Genomic DNA, 27662 nt, shown 5'->3' with positions numbered 1-27662 from the left:
AGCAAGACAGTAACTTTCTGACATGTACGTAATTTGCAATTATTTTTAGTTAATACAAACTGGATAAAGAACTGGCTGAATGGCCGAGTGCAGAGTGTGGTGGTGAATGGAGTTAAATCCAGGTGGCGGCCGGTCAGAAGTGGTGTTCCCCAGGGCTCAGTTTTGGGTCCGGTCTTGTTTAACATCTTTATCAATGATCTGGATGAGGGGATTGAGTGCTTCCTCAGTATGTTTGCAGATGACACCAACCTGGGTGGGAGTGTTGATATGCCTTGAAGGTAGGAAGGGTCTGCAGAGGGATCTGGACAGACTGGATCGATGGGTCAAGGCCAACTGTATGAAGTTTAACAAGGCCAAATGCCGGGTCCAGCACTTGGGTCACAACAACCCCATGCAACACTACAGGCTTGGGGAGGAGTGGCTGGAAAGCTGCCTGGAGGAAAAGGACCTTGGGGTGCTGGTTGACAGCCGGCTGAACATGAGCCAGCAGTGTGCCCAGGTGGACAAGAAGGCCAATGGCATCCTGGCTTGTACCAAGAATAGTGTGGCCAGCAGGAGTAGGGAGGTGATCGTGCCCCTGTACTTCACACTGATGAGGCCACACCTCAAATACTGTGTTCAGTTTTGGGTTGCTCACTACAGGAAAGACATTGAGTTGCTGGAGCGTGTCCAGAGAAGGGCAACAAGGCTGGTGAGAGGTCTAGAGAACAAGTCTTCGAAGAGAAGCTGAGGGAGCTGGGGCTGTTTAGTTTGGAGAAGAGAAGGCTGAGGGGGGACCTTATTGCTCCCCAAAACTACTTGAAAGGAGGTTCTAGTGAGGTAGGTGTTGGTCTCTTCTCCCAAGTATCTAGCAATAGGACAAGAACCAATGGCCTCAAGTTGCATCAGGGGAGGTTTAGTTTAAGTATTAGGAAAAATGTATTTACTGACATAGCGGTCAGACATTGGAACAGGCTGCCGAAGGAAGTGGTGGAGTCACCATCCCTGGAGGTGTTCAAAAAACGTGTAGATGTGGCACTTCGGGATATGGTTTATTAGGCATGGTGGTGTTGGGTGGATGGTTGGACTTGGTGATCTTAGAGGTCTTTCCCAGTCTATGATTCTACAAGGATCTGAGGGACTGGACAATATTATTTGTTAGTTAAATCAACAAATGTATCCAGACATATGAAAGGCTAACATTCCAAAACAAAGCTCACTAGATTTACATACTCTCTAGTTGCTCCTCTTAGTACTGTGCAACACAAGTCATAAAATGAAATGTAAGATTTAATGAGTCTTTGTTTTTATAAGCTAAAACATTATTTGGCTCACTATTTTTCCAACAAACTTTTATCTGCAGATATTAAACTTTTGTAAGATTTCAATAGCAAATATTTAAAACTTATAATCTTAAATTGATTGATTCAATCATATTTGGAAAACATAAACATATATTCTACACTAAGAAGGAAAACTGTAGCTTTAAAATTTCCATTTGAGCCTGGATGTAATAAAAGTTTTATCTTTATTATACGCAAAGACTCATTAATTTACTGTCACTGTGAATTATTATTTTATATAAAATAAAATTTCATGCCAGGCAACTGTCCACCATCCAACAGCACTTTCAGGGTTTGCAATGAAGCGTTACAACCAGGTCATCCCTGACACGTATCAGTACAATGAATGTTAGTAATCTAACAGTAAGATAACATTCATTGCAGACTTAGCATCTGTGAAGTAATTATTGAAAAAAAACTATAGTAAAAATGGCACTTGCATACACTGATAAGTAGCGTCACCTCTAATTTTCTGTAATGAAATTGTGAGACATGCCAGATTATAAGATGTATCTAGAACACTTCCTATCAGTTTTCTTCACATTGTAAAATTTCTCTTACATAAGCAGTGTTTCAGAGTTCATACGAAAAACACATCTTGTTTCTGGAAACTCCAAATCAGTGATTTACGCTAGTGCTCAATATGAGAACTAATCTTTTTAAAAATTGTTGATCTGGGACCTGGCTGAAACTCTATTTCATAAGGATCTCCTACATGGACAAATATACGGCTACTTCAGTTATTTGATCTCAAGTCTTTCTTGACCCTGAAAGGCCTTTGCTGCTAAGCCCCTACCAGTATTTTAATCATCTATTCCTGTGAAACAGTCCAAGACGATTTTTCAGCATTTTTCATATTGCTGTCTCTCAACCAAGCAAGAAAATGTGCCATTTCACCAAATTCATCATTATTTGGTTTTAGCTTAGCGCAAACATTTGATAAAGCTGTTTGCCAGTACCAAGACCTCTAACAATGAACCTGGCAAGTGTGCAAGAGCTACCTGCAATCAAAAACTAGCACTGTTTGAGCAGCAGTCTTTACTTCCTGCTACATGGCAACAGAGTACTGTATTCCAGCTGGAGTACTCCAGTTGACTGACATGCAGCTCTGCGTGATCATGTTTATCACACTGCTGTCAGCTCACATCTATACTCTGGCTGCGCGTGCTGAATGACAGGGATCTGCTGTGTACTCTTTATTAACTGTTTCATCTCTATCTCATGGTGAAAAGCTCTCCCGAACTCTGAAGTGTACGGATATCCTTAGCTTCCTCTGAACTGCTTTGCTGCTTTAACTTGCCATAAAATGTCTGAACCCTATGGACTATCCACTTTCTTGTTGTCCTGTCATTCAGCAGCTAAATCCATTGTGCCGTTTCTAGATGCTTCTCAGTTTCAGGCTGGAATGAAGGGCAATTGTACCAGATATAGACGAGGCTGCTTTTTTTAAATAACTGAAGCATCAAATGTGGCCAGATGCATGATTCAGACATGAAGGACTGCTCTGTATATCAATTTTATGGGGTTGAAGCACACTGGATTTAAGGCAACTGCATTAGTTTGGCAAAATCTGTAAATTATAGTAAAGTACCAGTTACTCTGATCATGTCTGAGATCAAAAGCAGCCACTTTAGCAACTGTCATTATAAGGGAAGTGACTTCTTACTCTGTATGTCACTTGAAGACATAAAAATATATTAAAGCAAATTTAGTAGTCATGTAGGGTAGAAAAACGAAAACTGGAACATAACCGCAACTCTGCTTGAAGTCAAATCCCGCTAAACGCCCAAAATATTTACCAATTGATGGTAGGTAATGCAACAAACATAAGTTCAACAGTATGGAAAAAACCCACAAGCTTCTAATATATTATGCTAACATATTCAAATTGATTAAAACAAGTTTGTTTTTTTTTTTTAAACTGCCACTGATATTACATATGCATAGAATATTTTAGCAAGGATTGTATTATGGAGTCAGTTAATTACCTACCTGCTGCACATGAAGTATTCATTTAGTTAAACTAATTTACAGATTTAAAACAAACAAACAAACTCTACAAACTTGAAAGTAAGGTGGTTTTTTATGTTAGCTATCTTAAATAGCTGAATCATTGTTTTTTCCTTTTTCTACCGTAAAGGAAATGCTGGAAAATGTATTGCCATGTTGAATTTAAACCCCGTGAAAGGGGAATTCAGACTCAATATATTACATAGTGCTTTTACTTTATTGTGCAGGTGGACTCAATAAATTAGAACGCTCATTAAATTGAATGGAACTTGTGGCATCATCTAGATCCAGGCTTTCAGCCAAACTCTACACTTCTGTAAAAGTTCCCATGGAGCTTTAGCTTCAGAGGACGTATACATTGTTCAAACAGGGCACCCATGCACTTGACGTAGTATTGACGCATGTTCTTTATCTCTCTGATACATGTATCTAGGCGTAGTTTCATGGAGTATTTATCAGATTGGCTCTTACCAACCATGCCTTTTCGACTAAGAAATTCTTTTTCTTCTTTTTATTATATTACATGAGCTTTCAACTGGGAATATAAAAAGAGAACTTGGATAGCTGTTTCTTCAACATCAGCAAATCCCACTGCAGTGGTATATAGTTTATTATATGTAGCCTTATATGGATGGTCTTCATTCTATGCCCAGAAACTGGAACAGTAGTGCACTTCATATCCCTGTATCCATTTGGCTCAGTGCAAGAACCTGAGTTTGCAGGGGAAACTCAATGACTTTACCACTTAAGTATCTCTTTTGTCAACAGTATGGGCTACAGAAATTTAAGAAAAAAACTTTTGTAGGCCAAACAACTTTTCTTCTTAGACTCAGATGCCCAAACCTCTGAGGTACACAGAGCTGTGATAGGATAGGGGAAACATGAGGATGTATGAAAGAAAAGAACAGGTACATCCAGTTCCCACTTTCTTGCACCTTTCTGAACAAGGATTTTTCTTCTGCAAACTTTGCAAGTGATAGCAATCTCCTTTCGTCGGGCTGACCAGTACCTAGGCTTAGGTTATTTGCAGGCTTGCAGACTCACTGCATAAAGAATAAACAGGCTTTCACTCCCCTGTCAGCAGTCCACCTAAGGATAGCAAGAAGTATCTTAGAGTTGCTTCTTGCTTTTTGAAAGGATAGCACATAGCTAACTTAATAGTTTCAGACCACCATCCAAAACCGTCTCACAAAACTTCTCTCACAGAGAATTGTGAACATTGCGTAGCTCAGTATGTCATAATGCTGGCTAAACAAGTTGCTTAGTTAAATCACTTAAATACCCATAGCAACCAAATGTTTCTTTAAAACATTCCAGATCATTACACTCTGTTTCTGCCCCCAGTTCCAGGTGCTATTACTTTCTGCAATGTCATGTGTGTCGTGTATTCGTTCCTTCACTCCTTCCTCCACTTTCACATCTTGTCCTCCTAGTAATTTCAAGAGAGAATCTGTGGAATCAGTGATTTATGCTGTTAGCTTTGATTTCACTTTCAAATCTACTCTCTTACAGCATAAAAAGACACTGACGTTTTAGTGATGCAGCTACTTTAAATTGCCCAGCAATGCTTCTCTGAATGCTGTGCTCCTCTGTGCACCTGTGTCTCTCTATGTAGGGCAAGGCATTAAAGAACATATTAACGCATTTGTCTGTTTGGTTCTGACTAAGTCAGTCCTGCTTTTCTCTACAATCAAAAACAGAGAGAGAACTCTCATGCCAGAAGAGAACTATATAATTTTAGGAAGCCACAGATCTACCTGCAGCCAAACTAAATTTCTCTCCCAGAAAGGGCATATCCCCAAGTTCTTTCACTACTTTGACAGGAAAGCCAAGTTTTTTAAAAGCTTATTACTTTCCTGTATCTTTTGGCTGATTTATCTGATTACAAAATTCATTTTGTAACAGAACCAAGGTACTACATGTTTCTTTTGCCTCTGAATATCTTTTTCCTTTTTGGACAGTCAATCCATGTAGGAGCGTGCTGTGATCACAAATTATTTTTTCTTCCACTACTACAACTATTGGGGTTAATGGTTTTCAACTATTAACCTTGTGACTGCAGCAGCTTTAGAAGAACTATGCTGGGAAAACTCTGCTCCAAAATATCAACATATAAACCTCTATGAGACTCAGGTCAAACACTGTTACTGGGGACCTACATGTTTATTTCACTGCCTACTCACATGAAAAAATACAAGACTAGGAAAAAAACCAGACCTCAACAAGGACACTTATTTTTTCTTTTCTAAAAATCTCCAATATCTCAATGTTTTCAGGTAGTGAGCAGTCTTTTCAAAATCCAGGCTCAAGTTTCACATTAATATACATCTTTCCAAAGATTTAGTTGGACTCCGGCTCCATATGCTAAATGAACTTATTAAGGTGCTTATATAAGCACTAGTATTATATTTTCTACATACTAGAGACTGTAAACCAATGCAGTGAATAATGTAATTCTAATACATGCTACTATGCATTGAATCTTTTATTGTAATCTCGAAATTAGTAGCTCAATTACATGATATGCCAGTCACTGTTTTGTTTGGGTTTTTTTTAATTAGGCTTCCATGGTGGTTTGATATATTGGAATTTCACAAGTTTTTTAAAACAGTCTTCCATGAATGAGTATGCCCTAGTTATCACCATTATTTTGATAGCAAAAAATTGGTCTTTATAATCATTAATATAAATACCTTAGTGTATAAAACAACACTGAGTTTTAAATACTTCTCATTTCTTTTAATGTTATCAGTAAGGCAAAATTTTAGTTCATATTTTCCTTTTACAAAATTATTCCTACAAATATTTTTGTATGGGATTACATGTAATTTCCATTACAATAATTTTCTGCTGATTTTGACTTCCATATGCATAAATGCATTGCAATAATAAAAGCCAGCTGCCAATGCTTCCACATTTTCATTTCAACTTTTTAATGAATAGCTCAATAAACATGTAAATGCTTGCCACACTATTTACATTTACAGTAAACATACCAATCCTATTTGAAGTCTAGCCTTGCACTCAAAATTTATTCATCCATATAGGAGAACTCTTCATGTAGTCTGATTACGCTTATGGCTGTACTTATTTACAGTAGAGAATCGTTCCCTCAAGCAGTTTTATACAAAACCACTTGCACCAGTACTAAGGTGGTTCATGATGTTTTGCATTCTGCATAAATATTGGCAGCCAACTTCAGTCTTTGTGAGAAAAAAATTATTTTGCCACAGCTGAAAATAGTTCAATAAAGTAATTCATTCTTTGATCAAATATCACAGTGAGATACCTCCTTTGCAAAAATACAGAAATTCCAGTAAATTGCATAGAATTACATTCATGATATCAAAATGATCATGATAGAGGAAGATTTATGAGGATGTAAACTATTAGCTACAGACAAGTAAAATTTACTTCATTCTGAAACACTGACTTGTTGCTATATATAGATAAAGAATGTCTACTTGTGCTGGCAAAAAAAAAAGTAAAGTTTTCCTCTGCTCTGAAAAAAAACATGACTTGTTGTCCGTGAAAGGTAAGATCTCCCATTTAGTGCTTAAAAAACACAACAAAACAAAACAACCTAGGTAGGTAAATTTTATAGTTATATGGACATTCACATCTCATATATGCTGACAGGCTTTTTGCTCAAATAACGTCACACAAGGTTCAACATTCATAGTTCTCTGAGAACACAACATTCTGTTCTGAATCACATAAACAATAGCTATCCCTTCCTAGCTGGAGCTGCTACTGAAATTGTATTTCCCCAAAATATCACAATCTGATATGTGAGGTGCAGCTAAAACCTACAACACGTCATCTGAAAAGTCTGGAAAACAGAAAGCTGTTTACCTTACTCATGAGAATCACCACACTACCAAGAGGAGAAGATTCATGCTTCTGCACCACATACCATTACATAAGAAATATTAACATCAACAGCCAAATTGGCTCTAAGTTTCAGCATTTTTTTTGTTTGGTTCCACTATTCATATTTATTATCAGTAACATGTTTTTCACTGTAAGTCACATCAGCTTATATTAGGGGTTTCTGCAAGAATATAGGCTATACACTTTGTTATATTGACATTTATTGTCTGTTTTATTTGCAGTTTTATGTGTGTCATTTCAAATGCTTGTGTATTTCCATTTTTTTCCCAACACAATATGTTTATGTGATGACGCACTTACCAAAACAATTTCTATTATAAAAATGGGAATTCTTTCATCTGATTTATGCCAGTCAGATATGACTGATGGAGGCTCTAATGACAGGTAATATTTCATATGATGCGGTGCACCTCTTATAAACACAGCACACGTTTCCTACACATTATGTACTGACAAAAGTGCCAAATAAAATTTGCTAGACTTGTCAGTGAAGAAAGAAATAAAATTCCTCAGTGATGGCAGCTCAAATATTCTATTTAGGCAGTAAGCACTACTTATTTGGGAGCTATTTAGCCACATTTGCTTGTGATACCAAGAAGAAATCAAGAAACTTAGAACTTTTTTGTTAGCTTCACAGTAACATATACAAAGAAAGAACGAACTAGAAGGCATAATCAGCAAAGCCTTATGGGAGGTACATAGCTAAGCATCTTCCATCATTCAGGCTGCAGTGTTCCCATTTTCACCAATCAGTAACTATTCTCCATGCCCAGCAGTAGTTAAGAATTGGCAACAACTGGTATTGTATTTATAAATGCTTCACATTTCTTCATTATGCAGTTAATAAGCTGAGAGCTGCAAGTCTTGAGAATATGAGCCTGAACACTTGACATGGCCCTCACAAAAGGTTGTCCAATATTATATAACCATGCTGCACTTGAACAAGAGAGGGGCTTTGCCCTGAGCAGACTGGTTTTGTTCCAGTAACTCCGAGTGCTGATGTTTGTTTCCTCAGATTTAAAAAAAATAACTGTTTAAACACAGGTGTACTTAAAACGGAGAAAGCATCAAACTTGAAAGATGTAGAAAAAGTTGTAAATAAAGGTGTGATAGAACTCACTGATGATACTAAGGTATTCAGAATGCTAAAAATGAGTGCTGGCTGAAAAAAACTGCAAAAAGGACCTCAAAGTACTGGAGCAATCAGGTGACAAAAGAGCATGTAAACCTGACTGGTGATAAATATTAGAAGTAATGCTCTGAAGGGCAAGAGAGTCCTAACTGCACACAGGCAGTGATAAACTCAGGGAAGAAGAAACAGTTGTAACAAAAAATACTTAGTAGTGCTCAAAAACCCAATGAATCCAATACTTCAGGAAAGGAACAGAAAAGCAAACAGAATCCCTACAATGGTTCTATATGGACCTGCAGTATGTCTTCAAGCAAAGCTATAGAAAGGGAGGACAGACTAGGACTTTCTAGCATGAAAGAGAAGTGACTGTAAGGTACATGATAGATGTCTTCATAAGCAGCTGTGTGAAACAGCTAAATGACAATCTCAGATGACAGGTTCAAAGTAAAGAAATGGTGGAAATTAATCTCACTTACTAAAGTTAAATGTTGGAACTAATTGCCTCAAGAGTGGTGCAGATATCAACAGTTTGTCTAGGTTCAAAAAGTGATTTGACAAACTCACAAAAGAAAAACATCCCCTTGGGTTTATTAAACTCCAGCATGAGATATCTGGTTGAGAACACTCTATCAACAAAGTTTCCATCAGAATCCCATTAGCCTGAGGAAAATAAGAGAAGATAATGATGCCCTAGAAAGAAAGTAAAAAAGCTATGCAAAATAATATAAGCACTATAATCTTAATGTGAATACTGTCTTAAGAAATTGAGGGGAAGAAAAATAGGACACAAACACCAGAAGACATTTTGACATAACTGATGTTTGTGAAACATGTGAAAATGTATTAAAGACATTGCAAAAGAGAAGCATATTCAGACTCTATATCTGTTTTCAAGATGATCAACTCCATTGAAAAGGTTGATTTTTCTTCTAAAGAAAGCTTACAGTAGTATTTAGCTAGTGAGATAAGATACTCATTACCTTAATTTGCTGTGCTTTGAAAATTATAACTGCAGCAACAATGTAATGAAGCATAGATTATACTCTTTAATTTCATAAAATGAATAAACAATAGTTACAGCTGAATGTCAGGAATTTGAGAGAATGCTGTTTAAAGAATAGATCATTTTTTTCAGTTCCTACTCACTTATTCCATTAGGCTCCTTAGGAATAGCTATCAGTTGTGTTCATCAGTCCATGAAGGTTATCAGAAGAACATTCTTTCAGATGAACACTTCACAACAGTGAACGAAAACTAAACATCACCTTCTTAAAGCTTTATCCTATTACAGGCAATAGGCACTCTCACCAGAATTCAAGGCATGGAGAGTTGGTACCTAAATAATCTTGGCTTGGTATTTTCTTTTTTAAGCACACCACACTTACTCTGTACAATGAATAACACAAATGTCTGACACACCTAAGTGCTAAACTGCCAGCTGCCAGCTACAATTCCCCTTACCTTTTAAATATAAAAGGGAGAAAGAAAAAAAAAATTTAAAAAAAAAAATCTTTCTCCTACATGTTTATAGTAAGGCAGAGGCTAACAACCCATGTGTGTTACGGTGGACATAACTGCTTTATCAGTATTTACCTACTGTATTATGTACTCTACTAGAGCCGTACTGCTGGAATATCACAGTAGACTATAAACCTGCATTTATTTGAACATACTAAGTTCCTCTGTGACAACCGAGCTTATCTATGATATAAAGACTTGATATTTAACCCCAAATGCTACTTTCAGTTGCTTAACAAACACAGGTTTTTTCTTTCTGATAGACTTCGTGGGTTAGATGCAACTGTGTTTTTAGCGCTGTTCAGAAAGGAAGATGGGCAGCATGACCAGTATTCTGTCACGCAATTATGAGCATGGACCTCAAAAAAAAAAAAAAAGGAATAGGAACTAGAAAAATTGGTTGTTCTCACATCTTAATCTTTGATTTACTTCAAGATTTCATTAGGAAAAGCCATTCTACCTCTGAAAGCCTCATTTAGGAGGAAAAAAAATCTTTCTGTTGTTTGTTAAAAAACACTTCATCTGTCGATAATTAGCATTGTAATAAGATATAATCTAGACATCTTTTTTACAGAAGATAGCATCCCTGGCCTAAATGAAACAGATGTGTTGCATATTACATGTGTTACCCTGTATTATTCATCTTGGACTGAAACCAGCGGCAGCTTTGCATCTGAAACTAGAGGTTTTTACTTTATCCACCAAAAAACCCCTCCAGTCTCTAAGTTCTAGCAGTCTCCTTTTATTTTGGCTGTTTCATTCACAATCCAAGAGTTGAAATCTCTGACGCAGGTGACAGCACAGAGTGCTTCATTTCTTGCTTGCCATATATCCAAATAGCTACCTTCATTAGCAGCCAGGATATTCCTAATGACATACTACAGTATGTCTCTGTGCTCCAGATGACATGATTTATCCATGTCTAAATTTTTATTTTTAAAGTCGTCTGTTTTTTTGATGATGGATCCTAGCTGACCTCACCTTGATACGCAGACATATCCTTTAGACTTAGCTCTCCTCAGCTGCCACTATTGTGGTCAGAAACCACTGAGATTACGTCTTTCTTAACAATGACTTGTACCTTGACTTTAAGCATCTAGCACATTGCAGTAGTTATTCACCTTTTTTCTCCTATTCTCCTCTACAGATTGTCTCTTTGTAGTTATTAATTCCTAGGTTCCACAGGAAAACTTACAGTTTCTAGATTGTCTGGGAAGCGGTTGACATTCCTAGTCTTTTACATCTTCTCAGAGACACTGAGAAGGGTGACTAGAGACAGAACACTGAATTAGGCTGATCTTTGGTGTGAGCCAGCACAGGTACTCTCATACTGTATAGTCAGTTTGCAGTTTTATACAACCCTCCAGCATGTTCTGTGCTGACAATTTTTAGTCTTTACATTAACAAGCAAACACACATCACCACCCCACTCCCACATTTTTAACAAAATTACTTTGCAAGGATAATATCTCAACCAGCACCACTTAGGAGAAAGAAATGAGGGAGAGGGTAATACTGTTTTTCTCTTCCTGAACACCACATTGTAGATAAAATATTCCAGAGCATACCTATAATTGTTTTTACTGTTAATATTACGTTCTCTCTGTCTTATTCCTTTGTCTTTAAATCTCCTTTAAAACCCACTTTTGGATCTCCCAGTGCACTGTGAATAGAGTTTCTGTACCTGATACGGGCAGTGAAACTGTACCATGTATTTCACGCAAGGTACTTAAATATTTCATATCTAAGGGGATGGTCAGGCTGTTAAAGTCAGCAGGTAATGCTGTTTTCCTGTGTAAATTATAAAAGTGGATGAAGATTAATTAGTGCTATTACATGCATGCTAATAAACATTTGTTAGTAAAATCAGGAAACACTTTAGAAATGTTAAGTAGTCTAAATGGAGAACGGCAAACTATCTAAAGGATACCAAGAGGCTACGGGACCGTCACTAAATTGTCCCACACGCAGTATTTCCCACTTACTAGTAAAGGACTGCATTCTAAATCACCAGCTTTTTATTGGAGTTCACCATTCCCATTCTACCATTTTGCATACATACTTCGGTGGGTATTGTAGACAGAGAATCAAAAAGAATTCTTACATTGGTTTTCCTAATGGGTAGGGTAAGGCAGTGAAATCATCCAATGGCACAGATGATCTTTTAAAAAATAATACAGTTACATATTCTTGTGCTCTGCAACAGGTCCAAATACATGCACTTAATGAAATTAAAGTAATTCATCACATTGATCTAAATGACATTGCTGCATCAAAGAAGAAGAAAAGTTTACATCTTCCTGGAAAAAGCAACAAAGCAAACCAGAAACTACTCCTAAAGATAAAGCATTGATCAATATAAATTGCAGAAGGCTAATATACCTGACTTCCTAGTCCAGATTTCCATAGAGGAAATGTTTGTGACTTGCATGTATACAATCTGTAATTATAGGCAAGAGGCTGTCATACTTTTCAAGGCAACAAATCTTAGCATTCAAGTACATTTAAAGTGAAAAAACATGTTTATATTTAGGTTTATTTCCAACAAGCCACTCACATTACAAACCATTCCATAGTTAAATGAAGTTCAGTTTCAAATATGCTAACCCATGGCAAACCATGACTTGTTAAGAGCATAAAAGCTATCACCCAGCTTGAGTGACATGAGGATCTACACCCTTAATTGTTTTGTTAAACCCACTAAATACATGGTGACAGCTACTCTACGAACCATTTTAACAACATACTCCCAAGGCAGGGATGCTAATCACCTCTTCAAAAAGGTCAGGCAGGTAATGGACAAGCCAATCCATCTGGTAGCAGCCAATAAATATTGTTTATCCTTCATATTCAGCTGACATTCTTGACACTTCAGAAACCTGCCTTTGAGCAATCTTCTTACCCTCCTCCTCAGACAGCAGACGCAGACAGTGACATGAAAAATTTTGATCCAAGATATACAAGCTCCATCAATGCCCAATGCATTTCTTTGTGGTGAATTTTATTCTTCTTAATGATAAAAATTGGGTAACAAAAGTCCTATTCTCTGTGCATATAAAATATGTGTAGACAGTATCTTGGCCTGCTTGGATATCTGTGCATCCATAGTACTGTTAGTCCACAGAACAGACAGTCAATTGATCAGCACGACAGCAACAGTGTATGTTGATGCTGTATGGATGTAGTTATGACACAGACAGCCATAATCACTAGCTGACAACAGACTTTCATCAAATTCTGTAGAGTAAATAATGTCCATTGAAATACCCCTATTTTTAATTAAACGGAAGGCAATCATTCATTACAGATTTTGGGAAGGTACTTTCATATGTAGATGACATTTAACAAAACATTTGTTTCTTCTGTCTAATTGAAACAAGGTTATCAACACATAAGAAAGCTGTGTTAGATAAATCTAAGAGAAAATTTGTGCTTTGTATTTAAGAAGAGTGAAGAAAATAAATTCCTTTTTACTGTGAATCAAACCTCATTAAGAGTTATTAAACTGTTCACATTTGGAAACTAAATAGATAATTTAAATATATCCCTATAGCTCATAGTACGATGCATCACTGTACCAATGAGACAATAAAGTAAACGGCACAAAGGTCTAAAGAATCTTCTTCGCATGCATCAACTTAGGCTTTTTTAACGGATAACCTTTTTGGTGGAGAAATTTTTCCCAATTTAAACCTCCCCTGGTGCAACTGGAGGCCATATCCTCTTGCCTTATCATTTGCTGCTTGGGAGAAGAGATTGACACCCACCTCGCTACAACCTCTTTCATGTACAAAAATCTTCTCTTCTCTGTAAGTCTTCTATAAAACATCTTCTGTTAGATATTTACAGTGCAGCATACACAAAAAAGCTTGGCTTTTTAACATCTTGACTTTCATAAGTTAGAGATTTAATCACATACCTAACTTGAATCCAAGTGTATCGTAACATTGGAAGTATTCAACATCTAAACAGTAATCTCTGGATTTCTCTCCCACATAAAGCCTCAGTACCTACTAAGCTTTTCCAGTCATATCTACTTCCCATCCAAAGCACATTTAATATTTGTCAAGAACCTATTAGAATTTTGATGCAGATTACTTAGGATTTGCCAAAAAATTGAAGATGAACCTTGTTACCACAGTCTCTGCATTACTTCTGTGTGGAAAGTGGAAATTAGCACCACAGTTCTCAACAAGAAGTTTTACTCCATTTGTGATGTGACTAGAAAACTTGAGTCAATAATTTCCCCTTCAACCCCTCCCTTTTTTTTTTTTTTCAGTTATTGAAAATAGCACATTAGCCAGCAGGAAAATGTGGGTGCATGGTTTAAGGAAATGATGCTGGCAATGCAAGTAATATAAAATATTCTGAAACATCTAGTCTCTCCTTTCAGCCTCTAGTGCAACGTATAGGTTTCAGAACTGCCTAGATCGATAGTTTATTTAAAAATGAATTGTAAGTGTTGTATGTTGTAGATAAACAAATATAAGTTATTGTCCTTTGTCTCTGAAACTTTGTCTGTACTGCTAGCTAGTAAAGGAAGACTTAAAAGAGGTCACTGAACAAATCATCTTTTGGTTCTCAAATCAAAAATATCTACTTGACTATTCATTGTGTTGCATACCAAGATTCAACTGCTAATAACAAAGAAGAAAAAAAAACAGCATTATCTTAGAACCCGTTAGCTTCAGTGTGATTTGGGATTTCCTGCAATCTCTTTGGGCACTGTATCCTGGCTTGTAAGGAGCTGATATTTTATTCACTGCCTCATCAGAAGTAAATATTCCTGTGCATGCTCTTCCACTTTTAAATATTTATAAATATGTTTCTTCTTACAAACTTGGAATATTTCTATCAATGACAGCAGTGAGACTACTGACATATGGTTAGAGAACAGACGTCTAGTTTTTTAACTCAAGGTATTAGCTAGTCAACAAGTTTTAGTTATAAATGATTTACAAGGTTATTACTGACAGCGGATTACTCTATCACATCTTCCTGAGAATATATCCTGTACAGTTACATTCCCATACCCTATAAGCTCCAACAGGATGCTATGCCATAACTCTCATGCTGTGAATAATACAGAGGATTTACTTCTCTCTATGAATTCCCAGATGAATAGTAGGCCAGTGGCACATGAAGAGATCATCACCTTGTGCCTTTCAATTCCTTTAGAGCAGAAAGTGTCAAAAAGAGTATTCCTCTTTCACAATCTTATGTGTCACACTGTGGAAATGCTGAGGGTACTAGATTTCCACTGACTTGCCAATCCATTAAGACTATCATCTATCACAATTCAATTTCATGCAAAGGTTGTGGGGTTCAAAGAACCCCACAGAGAAGTTTGGTTTCTTATGTACTTCTCAGATCCCTGTGCTGTGGTTAGAGGAGAATACAAAAGGCCTTATCCACCCTTGTATTTTGGCAGAGGAGGAGATAAACAGATATACCTTCATATTGTCCTTTCCAGAGATAGCACAGAAGCTATTAATAGCTATATTTTACAATTCCTCTTTCAAAAACATCCCCTCAAAAGCAAACATTCAAGCATGACCTTTAACTCTCCTTATATCAGCAGCAAAGGACCTTTCCAGAAATATTTAGCCGAATGGCACTCATTTTGTATTAGCCCTTGCTCGTTCAAGCTTCTTGAACACCTCTGGAGGGTCCTTAAACAAATTTTTTGACACTGTTGATGGAACCTTTCCGACAGCTCATTAGGCGAATGGCAGAAAATTCATGAGCTTTTCCAAACATGCCTAGAGACTTGTGTTCATCAGAGTTCAGTGCTAGCTAACAGATTGCTGCAGCTCTAATTAAAATGCAAAATAATTCTAAGCACACAACCTTTGGTAAATCAAATGCACTAACTGATTAAAAAAAAGTTTCAATTGTAACAATAGTTTACAAAAGAGAATATTATGTTTGCACTTAATGAAAACGAGGAACAATTTTATATCACAGAGTACCTAAAAGCACTGTGGAAAAAAAAACATTTTAAGCAAGTGACAGTATACAAAAGAGTCCTTGTTGTGGTGAAGAGATTGAGACACATTTTTAACACAAGCTGCCATGATCTCTGGATGGAATTTATAATGAAGCATACATTATACCTTTCTGATAATATTACTGTAAAAAGTGTTTCGATGAAAACCCAAAGTTGTAAATAATTACAACGCTTCACAGGGAAGTGATTTACAAATCTCAAATCAAAGTCAAAGGCCAACAACATTCCTTTTAATAGCAAAAACTTCTCTTGATATGATTTCATTATAACCTGTAGCTGTACACTTCCTATCCAACATAAGCAGAGGGTGTAATTTCACTATGTATTAACTTAGATGGGGATGGTTGGTTGGCAAACTTTTGTTGCCCCAAGGAGGTTGAAAGAAGCAAAGAGAATACCAATAAAGAGTATTCTATGAAAGGTTTATACATTATAGAATAGGGAAATGTTGTTGTTATTATGGATAGCAATAACAAACTCATGCTCATCCCTTGAATACCACGCTCACTTGCATTCCCCAAATCACATACTGTGAGACTAATATGGCAACAGTGAATAACAGTGTAGAAGTTTACATGGGTACTTCTCTATAACATAAATATTGAGAACATTTACATTAAAAAAAATAACCTATATACAATATATATAGAAACAGGTGTAATAGCGAATAATGCAATGAGTAATAAACAAAAATATTGGAAGATTCTCTTCAGAGGCTCTGTAGAAATGCATAGAAACATATCTCTTTCACAGGCTACCTTTAAAACAGCATGAACCTAAAATCTGTCTCGTACACTAACTTAGCCATTGAGGAAATACATGCACATGAGTGATTCATTCTTGCAAAGTGCAAGTCCTATTAAGAAAGCAAATACATCATTGCAAACTCCAACTTTAAAAAAAAAAAGTGCAAAAATATGCGACTTATTTTAGAACACCCAAAACTTTGTTTCTAGCATAAGAATAACCTTTACTGTTTCTGTTCCTTTTCTCCTCCAACAACAGAGGAGACTAACAAGACTGGTGCTGTCAAGCAAGCAGTAGAATTTAGTCACTTTCTGCACCAGTGGCTCCCTCTCTTGAGGACTCAATGAATTAAGGCCTCATCAGCTCACAAATATAAAGACACAGAGAGTGACCAATGATGCATCAATTAAAGGCCTGCAGCAGCATTTATTAGCAGCTGATGTGGAGAAAAGTTTTGCCTTATCACAGCATTAATGAAATCTACAGGATTAGACTTCTGTGTGTCTCCTGTGCAAAGCTTCATAGCCAAATTTGTTTCACGTGTATGTGTCAATGAACACAATGTAAAGCACATTTTCCCTTCCAAAATCTTGTGATATTGCAACTTGCAGATAGAAAGCTGCTCTTATATAGCTAATGCATGACACAAACACCAGCTGCTCAGCAGTACATGCTTCAACTAAGTAGTGAAATCCATATTTAGTCTTACATCCAGTGAACAAGCTGACAAAGAAATTATGTCTGATTTAAGGGCCTCAATCTCTCAGAATTGATGGCTTAAAACACATTGATCCTCAGACTTTTAAGCACATGCTTAGCTTTCAATGTGGCATTAATATACATCAACTTCAATGGGACATAACCAAGGCTACAGCCAGGAAAATTGCCTTGTTGCTATACATCTCTGAGTGCACAGAGTACCAGTACGAACACAACACAAACTGCATTCCCAACTGTACTCTGTAACTGTTAACTCTCTTCTTAACCAGCTTGTAAAAATAAGATGAGGGAGAAGTGTCTGTTCTCCGGACAAAATTTATAACTCAGAATTTCTACATGGAGAAAAACAGGGTTGAGAGACATCATGACTGACTCTCAGCTCCTTAATGAGTGACTGGCTGTCTGTTCCAGTGCTAACTACTGTCAATGCCTTTCATAGATAGATAATACCCACTGTTTGTGTCCTATTTAAAAACCAATAAACAAATCCTCTTAAAAAGTGAACTGAAAATAAAACTCTTCAGATTTTCTGGTAGATAGTGTTGATGTCCTCTCCTCTCTATTCCTTGCCTTCTTTTTAAGATCCCTAATGAAAATGCAAACCCATGTATAACCGTGGATTCTGAAAATACGCTCCACTGGGTGTTTAACCATCCTACCCTTGCAGCCCTGAAACTGTGTGACTCATCAGCACATTCTTTCAGCATTGAACTCAGTGATGTTCCTCAGCTCAGCAAATATTTCATTTTTCACCAGTGCCAGAAAAAAGGTGAGCATGACAAGAAGTTGAAAGTATTTTCAGTATAAGTGGCTTTTTTTTTCCCATCTCTTTCCTTGTTTTTTTTCCACATGTTATATAATCAGGAGAGGAAGTCTTATAGCCCTGTAACTAGTTCTGCATTTGTTTTTCTGAAGAGTGCTTTTCAGGGTCTCATACTGGTTTTGCTGGCTTTGTATTTCAATCAGTCTTTGTGAACGCCAGGAAAATTTGAAACTTGTTTTTGATATGTTGGATTTTTTTTCATTCCTGTATTGTCCTTCACTTCTTTGGGGCTTTTGTATGTTCACACAGCATGGAGAGAGGCTAAGAGGATAAAATTCCATTCAGGCAGATGATGATAGAGGATGACTGATAAGCCTCATGACCATGAAATTGCTGTATCTTCCCTGTACATCTCTTCCTTTGCCACACTGATCTCAAAGGCTCTTCTTGCATTCACAGAATCACAGAATGGAAGGGGTTGGAAGGGACCTCTGTGGGTCATCTAGTCCAACCCTCCTGCATTGCTCTCATGTAATTCACAGCTTTATTTTCTGACATATTTTACTTGGATAATCCTTTCGGTGAATCACAGGGATGGGAGGGCAGCAAGGACTCGGATTCAGATTCATTTGTTTCACCTACCATCAGCGAAAATTATCGATTACTATGAAAAGGCTTGTTACGAGCTCGGGTGTGTAAGAAAGAGGAAAACAGAATTTCAGTGCATGCCATCGAGAAAAAGTATTCAGTTCTGGGAGAAACTATATGGATTTGAGGGAGAGGTTAGACAATATATGGAGGGACCAAATATAACTACAGTGGATGACTGCTGCCAGGGACCTGACTGAGAACTTGGATATTCTCACTCATTCCACATATTTGGGACCACAGACCTTCCTGAAATTGCTTCATACCAGATCCAGAAGCAGTACAGTGGCTTAGGATCTCTGCTTCTGTGCCTTTATAAGCATAAAGGCCTGGGCAAAAGGAAGTTATACTTGATAACTCAGAACTCTAAAAAAAGTTACAGTTTGAAATTATCAGGGGCTAATTGCCTAGCCTTTGTTTGTTGTTCAGCTATTCAGCACTATCTCACAAACTGAAATCAATTAGGACAGGATTATGGCACTCATTCACTCATTCCACTCTTCTTGTGTTAGAAAAAAAAAAGCCTTACCATTCTTTAAAAACCTTGCAAAAGTTCCTCTTTGTAGACTTCCGGTGCTCTGCCTTCATCACTCACAACAGGACACAGAAAATGGCTGAAACATGGCATACTACTAGATAATTCCTTGCTGCTACAGAGTATCAGTTAATTCCTACTCTATACAGCAGTCCCTAGGTGTGTCTAACCTTAGTTTAGGGCGAGAGCTAGAGCAGGGAATCCAGTAAACTGCAAGTAATAGAGTACCTTACCCTTAGATCTGCAAATATGTTCATTCCTTCTCCTCCCTTCTTTTATTTTTAAAAAGTTCATGGCAACATTTATTCCAGCCTCTGAACATAATCACTGAGTTTCATAAAGAACAAGATTCCCACAAGGCCTCATAAAAGTTATTCTTGGTGTTACAGCTCTACTTCAAAGGGCAAAAAAAGCCATTTTACAATAACCTTGCTGTCTTAGAGTGCTTACAGCCAGGATGTTCACTGGGAATAATCCATAATAAAAAGGAATCCTTTGGGACTATCTGTCCAATTGCCATATACAAAGCAAAGCAGTAAATAAAGTGCTGGATGCTTAGCTGTACATTAAGCTACTGACACTCACAGCATCAAAAATAAAGGAAGGATTAAAAAGACCGGCTAATTAGACAGCAATATCTGAAGTGCTGCTCTTTGTGCGTTTTATTTTGCTTTACATCACATCTTTTAGTTCCAAAAAATGCTCAAGCTATCATTTTCAGCTCAAGATTGAGCTTTTTATCTCAAGTTATCATTACTTCCAGTGCACTCTGAATGACTTTGCACTCATACAGGTCCTTTGAACTCCATGTAGACTAGAATTTGGATTGTGCAAATGAGGGTGGGAGCCTTAAACAGTGAGGTGAGGGGGCCCAAATTAAATTCTACAGTTCTAATCCCTCTCATACTTCATGGCTGTTGTACCCCTGAACAGATATATCATGCTATTTCACTTAGATTTCGTGCTTTTTTAAGGCAGGTACATATCTGAAGACCTGGGTGGAGAAGATGTGAATCTTCAACAGCCAAATCCTTAAAGCATAGAAAGAAAAAATACATAAAGCAATATTAATTTTTTTTCACATCACCTAGCAGCTTCATCTTAGGTCCACCTCAATCTGACACTGCATTTTGCTCTTAAAACCAGGTACTTTTATTGATTTACATAATGGGAAGCCTTTGATATCCATTCTGCCTCCTGAGAACCTTTACTGCCTGGCTCTTATACCTTCTCTATGAGCACATCTATAGTGAAAAGCTACTGTTGCATCTGGCTAAACCACGTTCTGTTAATCATCATATTTCACAAGATTTTTCCAGTGTCAAATACATTTTTGGTGCACAGTCAGAAACCTCTATGCCCTAGGAACTTCTCAGTAGGCAGCTGGTCCACAGAGAATCAATCTGATACCTGCATAACTATCATTGAACCTAACTTCCTTACACACTCTGAAATCTTGAGAGCAAGCCTAGACTATGCAATTCAATAAGCATTATGTACTATGACTGTTTTAGGAAAGATCTATTAATAAAAAAGGATGGTAGTGCTAACGAGATAGAAAGACGTATGAGCATAAATGGAGCCTTTGGACAGATGTGAAATGGGCATATCTTCAACTCTTAACACATTTATGTTTCTTATGTGGAGATTCCGTTTCATCACTTCATTGTGAAAAGGCCACCAGCTCAGAGACAGGTGCTTTATACCGTACATTGCATAATGAAAGATAGAGATTATTTTCCACTTAGAAGATTTGCATTGTAATTATACAATTACCTCTTTTCAAATTTAGAGCCTCAGTGCATTCAGTCAGTATACGTGTGTGTTTTCTCCAAGCAGTTTCAGTTAAGTCAAAAAGATTTTTTGTTGTTGTTCCTGTTCTATTCTTATTTTTACTTAAAATTAATAACCTAGATTGGTAATATTCATCTCTCAGCACTTTTATAAAGGGCAAGAAATTTATATAAGAAGCAAACATGTCACAGAAGGAAAACTTTTCATCAAAGTCATACATCACAAATTAGTTTCACAAGTCGTCTTGACCAAAATAGAGATGATCTACTTCAAGAACTCCTGTTCTAGCCTCTTTCATCTACACTGCCTTTCATCATCTCTTTTTTTTTTTTGTCGGGGCTTTCTTAATAGAATAGATCCTTACCACTTTATTAAATATGTAATTTCTAAGGATTAATAAGAATTCCTTAATACCCTCCTTCTCTCCCTCCTCCTTGTACACTGAAAGTAGATCATTTTCTACTTTTTTTCACCTCTATTGGCAACTAAAATCTTTAAAATGAAATCACAGTTTTAGTGAAACCAATGTGGCACGATTTTCTCTCTCCTCTTTACTCAAAGTTTGACTACAAATGCTGCTTATTAACCGTAGCACCTGAAATCTAAATACCCATATCACTTAGGCCAGAGCCTCCCCTACAGATAATATATATAAGTGCAGCTTAATAATCCTATTTACATTTTGTAGACACATGCATATGTCAAGGAGTCCACTTTTAATTACAAACCAGATACACGTCTATGTAATTTCACTGGCTGCATGAAAGTTACCTGTCATTTTTACTCACGTGCTTTTTCTGTCATCACTGTAGTTATTACTCAAATACAATTCAAGAAGAAAACTTTTCAGTTAAGATCTTCCATCATCTCTTAATTTAAAGGAAGTGCAAGATCCCTTGTACCAATGGCTATCATCAAATGCTGTAAAGTTGGAAATTTGTTGGAGACTTTTTTCCTTGACGTTTTCTGGACACTGCAGTTAATCATCCTTTTAGTTGTTTTAAAAATCTCCACAAGACACAACACCCTCATCTTGTCAGCTTGAAGTTGACACCTGATACTTATTGTACCAAGTAAAAAAGAAAATTAATTGATACTTCCTACATTTATTTTTCAGGCTCTTCCTGATACCTGTTTCAAACAGGAGGAGGAATCTTAGCTTCCTTGGAATGGTACAAAAAAATGTTTTGAACCCCTCAACAAAAGAAAACGCAGTGGAGACTCATTATTCCTTAAATCAAAGGGAGGATGATGGAATTTTTGTTCACCTCTGGGGAGGAACAGAATCTAGCTCAGATTTCCGAAAGAAAGAAGATCCAAGAACTCAAGGCTTCTTGCTACTAGTACCTGGACCAGTGAATCAAAAGGAACACTTCAGAGCCACAAAGAGAAATCACACGAGTAGAAGAGAGTGTTTCCTAACCTAACCAAGAAAGAAACAGAATAAAATATATTGGGATGAAAGAAATACACAATATGTTTTAAGGAACTTTTTGAAATGTCTGAAGTGTCTTCATAAAAAAGACATTTGCTCCCACAGAATGAGCAATCCAATAAAATGGATGCCATTTCAAAGCAAAATCTATATGTCCTGCCTAAGTTAATGACAAAAGGGATAAATTTCTGACTGAGGTAAATGAGAATTTTCTATTCTATCAGCCCTACAAATGAACTGGTCAGTTCCTGAACAGCTCTAGTGAGAACCACTGAACTACTTTTAATCAGCAGTTTGAAAAAATATTTGTAACATAGAGGTCCATGCCTATTCATATACAGACTTTCTTAGATATTTTTCTGAAATAACTATGCCCCTTGTTGTTTTATTGTCCTTGGGCCTATCTGATTATTTCTACTAATGAGACACTACTAAAATCTAAAAGTGATGACACTTTCACAAATTTTCATTCTATGTTGAAATTCTGAATGTTTTTCTATCTCCTTCTTTATTAGAAATAGCTGAACGAACCTTGTCTAAATGGAAAAAAACCATGTGAGCTGATGATTTTCAGAAATGCAGAAATTCCTCAAGGACTGTGTAGTTTAATCTTCAGAAATAGAAATAAACTTTATTTCCATAGCACAAAAGGATTTAGCAGAATGCATATTTCCATGTGCATTACGTTTTAAAAAGGAAAATAATTACATTCATGAACGTGCTTTTCATTCTTTTTAATAATCATATTATAAGAACACAAGTGGCTTCAGAGTTTGAATGACAATGTAATAATTCAGCAATGGCACTGTAGATGACACTTGGCTTTTGGACTTGTGCTTAAATCATGTTAGCTATAAATTACTATTTTAAAATTCATGTGTTGTTGCTTGAGAAAGAGACTATTAGAGCACAATAACTGCAAGGTTTTTAGTCATCTGGGGACCTAATAAATGCTTATAAATATCTCAAGGATGGGTGTCAGGAGGATGGGGCCAGACTCTTTTCAGTGGTGCCCAGCGACAGGACAAGGGGCAACGGGCACAAACTGAAGCACAGGAAGTTCCATCTGAACATGAGGAAGAACTTCTTCCCTCTGAGGGTGACGGAGCACTGGAACAGGCTGCCCAGGGAGGTTGTGGAGTCTCCTTCTCTGGAGATATTCAAGACCCGCCTGGACAAGGTCCTATGCAGCCTGCTGTAGGTGACCCTGCTTCGGCAGGGGGATTGGATCAGTGACCCACAGAGGTCCCTTCCAACCTCGACCATTCTTTGATTCTGTGATCTAGTTAAGTAAGTATTTTCAGACCTTTTAGATTAAAGCCTGGCTTAAAAAATTAAGAAAGGTGATAATACATACCTGAGAATTTTGGATAACAGCTACTATTGCCTTCTCTGAGATCAGAGAAATCTTGCAAAGAGAGAAATTGAATGAGAAGGATTTATGGGAGTGCTACACCAAAAGAATCATCACTATCTACAATAAACATTTCTGAGCACGTGTATAAACATCAACTAAAAGATGTTTAACAGTATATTAGGACTTGCTATAGAAAGCTTTTTCTAGAGTTTGGAAAATGAAGACTGCCAGAAAACTGTTAACTTCACAACATGTCTGACTGTATCAAGTAAGAAAACAAAGAAATCACACTTTCTGTGAAAACATTTACATTAGAGCAGCCTTGTAAACTAACTTGGGTTGCTTAGCTTAAGTAAACTATTCCAAATCATCAGCAGCAGTGATTTCATGCCTGTAAGGCATGCTAACCACCAACTGTCTGAGGTACTTCATTCAGAGGTCTGTCGCCCATATCAACCATTTGGAAAAATTAATATGGAAGGACACTGTCAACAACCCAAACCACACTTACCCTGTATCTTCCCACAGAGTTACAAGTAAGTAACTGCAATCAACTACTTTCTGTATGATACCCGAATACCGTACATAGAGCCTTTCAAGATAACATTATGTTTTAAAAGCAAACACACTTTTTTTCTTATTGCCAAACAGATCATAATGCTAGTGATGCACACATTTACTATATGTCTATATTAGACCATGTTTGGACTGGAATACTAGCGAAGTACCAATCTGCCATGCCTAGGTTTTAAGCACATGAAGAGGATGCAAAATGCGGGACTGACCCTGCTATCATCACCATCTCTGCTGCAACACATCTCTGCACAATGACAGTGTGGAAAGCCTTCTCTTAAGTCATGGGAAAAGAAGAAAAGAAAAAAGCCACCATCAAATGATGACAAAATAGAAGAAGAAAGAGCTTACAATTTGCACAGATATACAAGGAACAAGAAACAATCCCTTTCCCCATTTTACATGCATATGCCTAAGAAACCTGTTCTGCCTAAGCAAGCTCTGAGGCTCCTATTTGGGTGTGAGGGTGACTTGAAACCACCTTTCTCCAAGTACCTGTTCATTACAATAACACACTGTCTTCTTCAGCTAAGAGACACAGAACACAGAGGATCCTCTCCAGACACTGATGACCAGATCAGTCTGCTCTTCTTGGCCTTTTACTTTGGGAATTAAGCACAAGAGGCTAGCAGACTGTCTTGAAACTTGTATACTTAGTGAAATTTTCCTCTTGGAAGACATAATCCTGCTTGTGGAATTTTTGCTTTTCATAGCATGCCATTCCTCTTTTTTCTCTTTCAGCAGGAGTTAAAAATGTAGCATCATTTCAAGCTGCCTGTACAATCTTTCTTCCGTAATTATATTATCAAATTATTGCAGCTATCAGAAGAGACAAGAAACTGTGAAATTAAAATAATTCAGTTGTCCTGCATGTATACATCGAAAACTAAAAATGAAAAAAAGCAACGATGTTCTCAAAACACAGTTCACAGCAGTATCTCTATTATCTTTTGTATTTCTGCCTAGGAAATCCTTTGCTACTTTCTGCAAGTGACAGCGGTAATATGAAACATGAGAACTTGCAAAAATGAAAGTGAAGAGGAAAAAGAGTCAGAACTGCAATTGCAAGCAAAACAGAAATCATTTGTCCAATGTCTGACTAAAACCTTGTTCATATCTAGCCGTTCTAACATGATGTAGCAATGCAGCTAAACTCTTAGGGATAGACTGTAGAATAAGGCACCATCTACTAGATGCAGAGGTTCTGGATTAATGAACCTCTTTCTCCAAATCTGAACTGGAATAGAACCTAAGCAACATTAAGTAATGCTCTATAAAAGCAGGTTGTGCTGTTTAGGTGGTGAGGAAGAACACTAAGTCTGAACTAATAATTTATCTACCAAAATCATAATTTAACATAATTGATCAAACAAAGATCAGAACATAGTACAGAGAGAAGAACCATGCCTCTGCAACTGGGACTGATCACAAACTCATCCTAACAAATTCACAAGTATGTCATATTTGATTCCAAACCTCTTACAGGGTTGGTTACACCCTTACAGATGTTAATTTTTATTCCCTACTGTGTTGCTCTGTTGTCAAACAAAAAGCACAGAAAACTATAAACACATTGTTAAAGTTTTTCTAATTTGTATTTAAGAAAAAAAAAAAAAAGAAAAACCCCAAAAAACTAAAACAAAAACCCCACAAACTTTCACACTGAAGAATAATAAAAGGCCCAGTTTCTTTTCTTCAAGCAATTCAGTACTTTTTCTTAGAGAAATTGAGAAATGCTGTTTAGGTAAAAATTTCTTTCAAGCTAGGCTGAAGGATTTAGGTAGAATGTACTTATATAGAGAATATTTAAGCATATAATTAATATAACTTGACACATGGTAATGTTTTATGTCTCAGACAATGGTATGTGAAATAAGTTCCTGTTATTCCAGCATCACATGTTATCCTATAGAATGTTGTTGTTTCATTAATCCTGCAATTATTTTTGAAATGTTTCCCATGCAGTAAAACTGTTTTTACTGTATTTTGGTATTTTCTTCTCTTAAAGTATTTTCTATTTTCATACTCAGAGCCTTTGCATTTATTCTCATAGTATTTGCCAGCCTGTCTCCACAATTGCAAAGCAGCCTAATCATTTCCCAGTTACAGCTGTGACACTGAGTGATCATACAAGTCACAGCGTATTGAGTTTATTTACACATAATTGTACCATACCAAGCTTTCCATTATACTACACCAGTGATCTCAATTGAATCACATACAGTTGATAATGATGCTACCCATAGGATTTCCCCCCTATTTCACAGCACAAAATTCCTTTTTGCAGCATACTGCAAGCATTCAAAGCAATATCAAGGTTTCTGCCTAACACTCAAATAGTGTCTTGATTCCTCTTCTTATCAAAGCACGAAAGAAAATTTGTCTACACAACGTGTCACCAGGAGGTGCTAGCAACTGACTCACAAGAGACCATGCTGGAAACACATATTTTACTTTACCTGAAAATGACAAATATCAGATGTTCCCCAGGAAGTGACTTGCATTATAGCACAAGGGTATCAGAGTCCTACATCCACAGCTAGACCACTGACTTCACCAAGGGTCTCTCTTTTCTCTTTTTGCTCTATTCAGTCAATTCACATAACAGTATGATGAGAACTGACTACTCAAAGCTACTTATGGTAAATTGGAAGCCTGAATTGAACAGGACCTCCACACCAAAAGAGATTAAGTGCTACTCTGACTGTAGAAAGTAGCCCTAGTACTGTAGAAAAATACAGACAGCAAGGGTCTTGAATTTGAATAGCCAATAGGAAAGTCCCAGCTCCTGAGTTTGCAGAACAATGTCATTGTGGCACAGCAGCTAGTAGGATAATAGAAAACATTTAAAAATTTGAGTTAAACTCACTTGGACTACAGATCTGCCCAGGGGTGATCTCCCCCACCACACACACTCCCCTGTGGCCTGTCTGGATTCGGGGACACGGAGTACGTGAGGTAATATATTTCACCTAAGAGTAAACAGCTGGAGAACAGGAACGAAAAACATAAGCTTTAGTAGGCTAAGGTGGCTGAAGCAGAAATACATGACCAAACAGCAAGCTACAACTCTCCTGTCTTGAGGAACAACAAAGAAGCAAGGCAAAAGCTTTCAAAGCTTCAGTCTTCCAGAAGGGGCACAGATTCACCTTCAGGTTTCAGGTATCTTGCAAGCTAGGATGCACATGTCTAGATTCAAGGCAA

The sequence above is a fragment of the Opisthocomus hoazin genome, chromosome 14, assembly GCF_030867145.1.
Source record: "Opisthocomus hoazin isolate bOpiHoa1 chromosome 14, bOpiHoa1.hap1, whole genome shotgun sequence".
NCBI lineage: Eukaryota > Metazoa > Chordata > Aves > Opisthocomiformes > Opisthocomidae > Opisthocomus > Opisthocomus hoazin.
The sequence above is the reverse complement of the archived record's forward strand: the minus strand, read 5'-3'. Positions refer to the sequence as shown.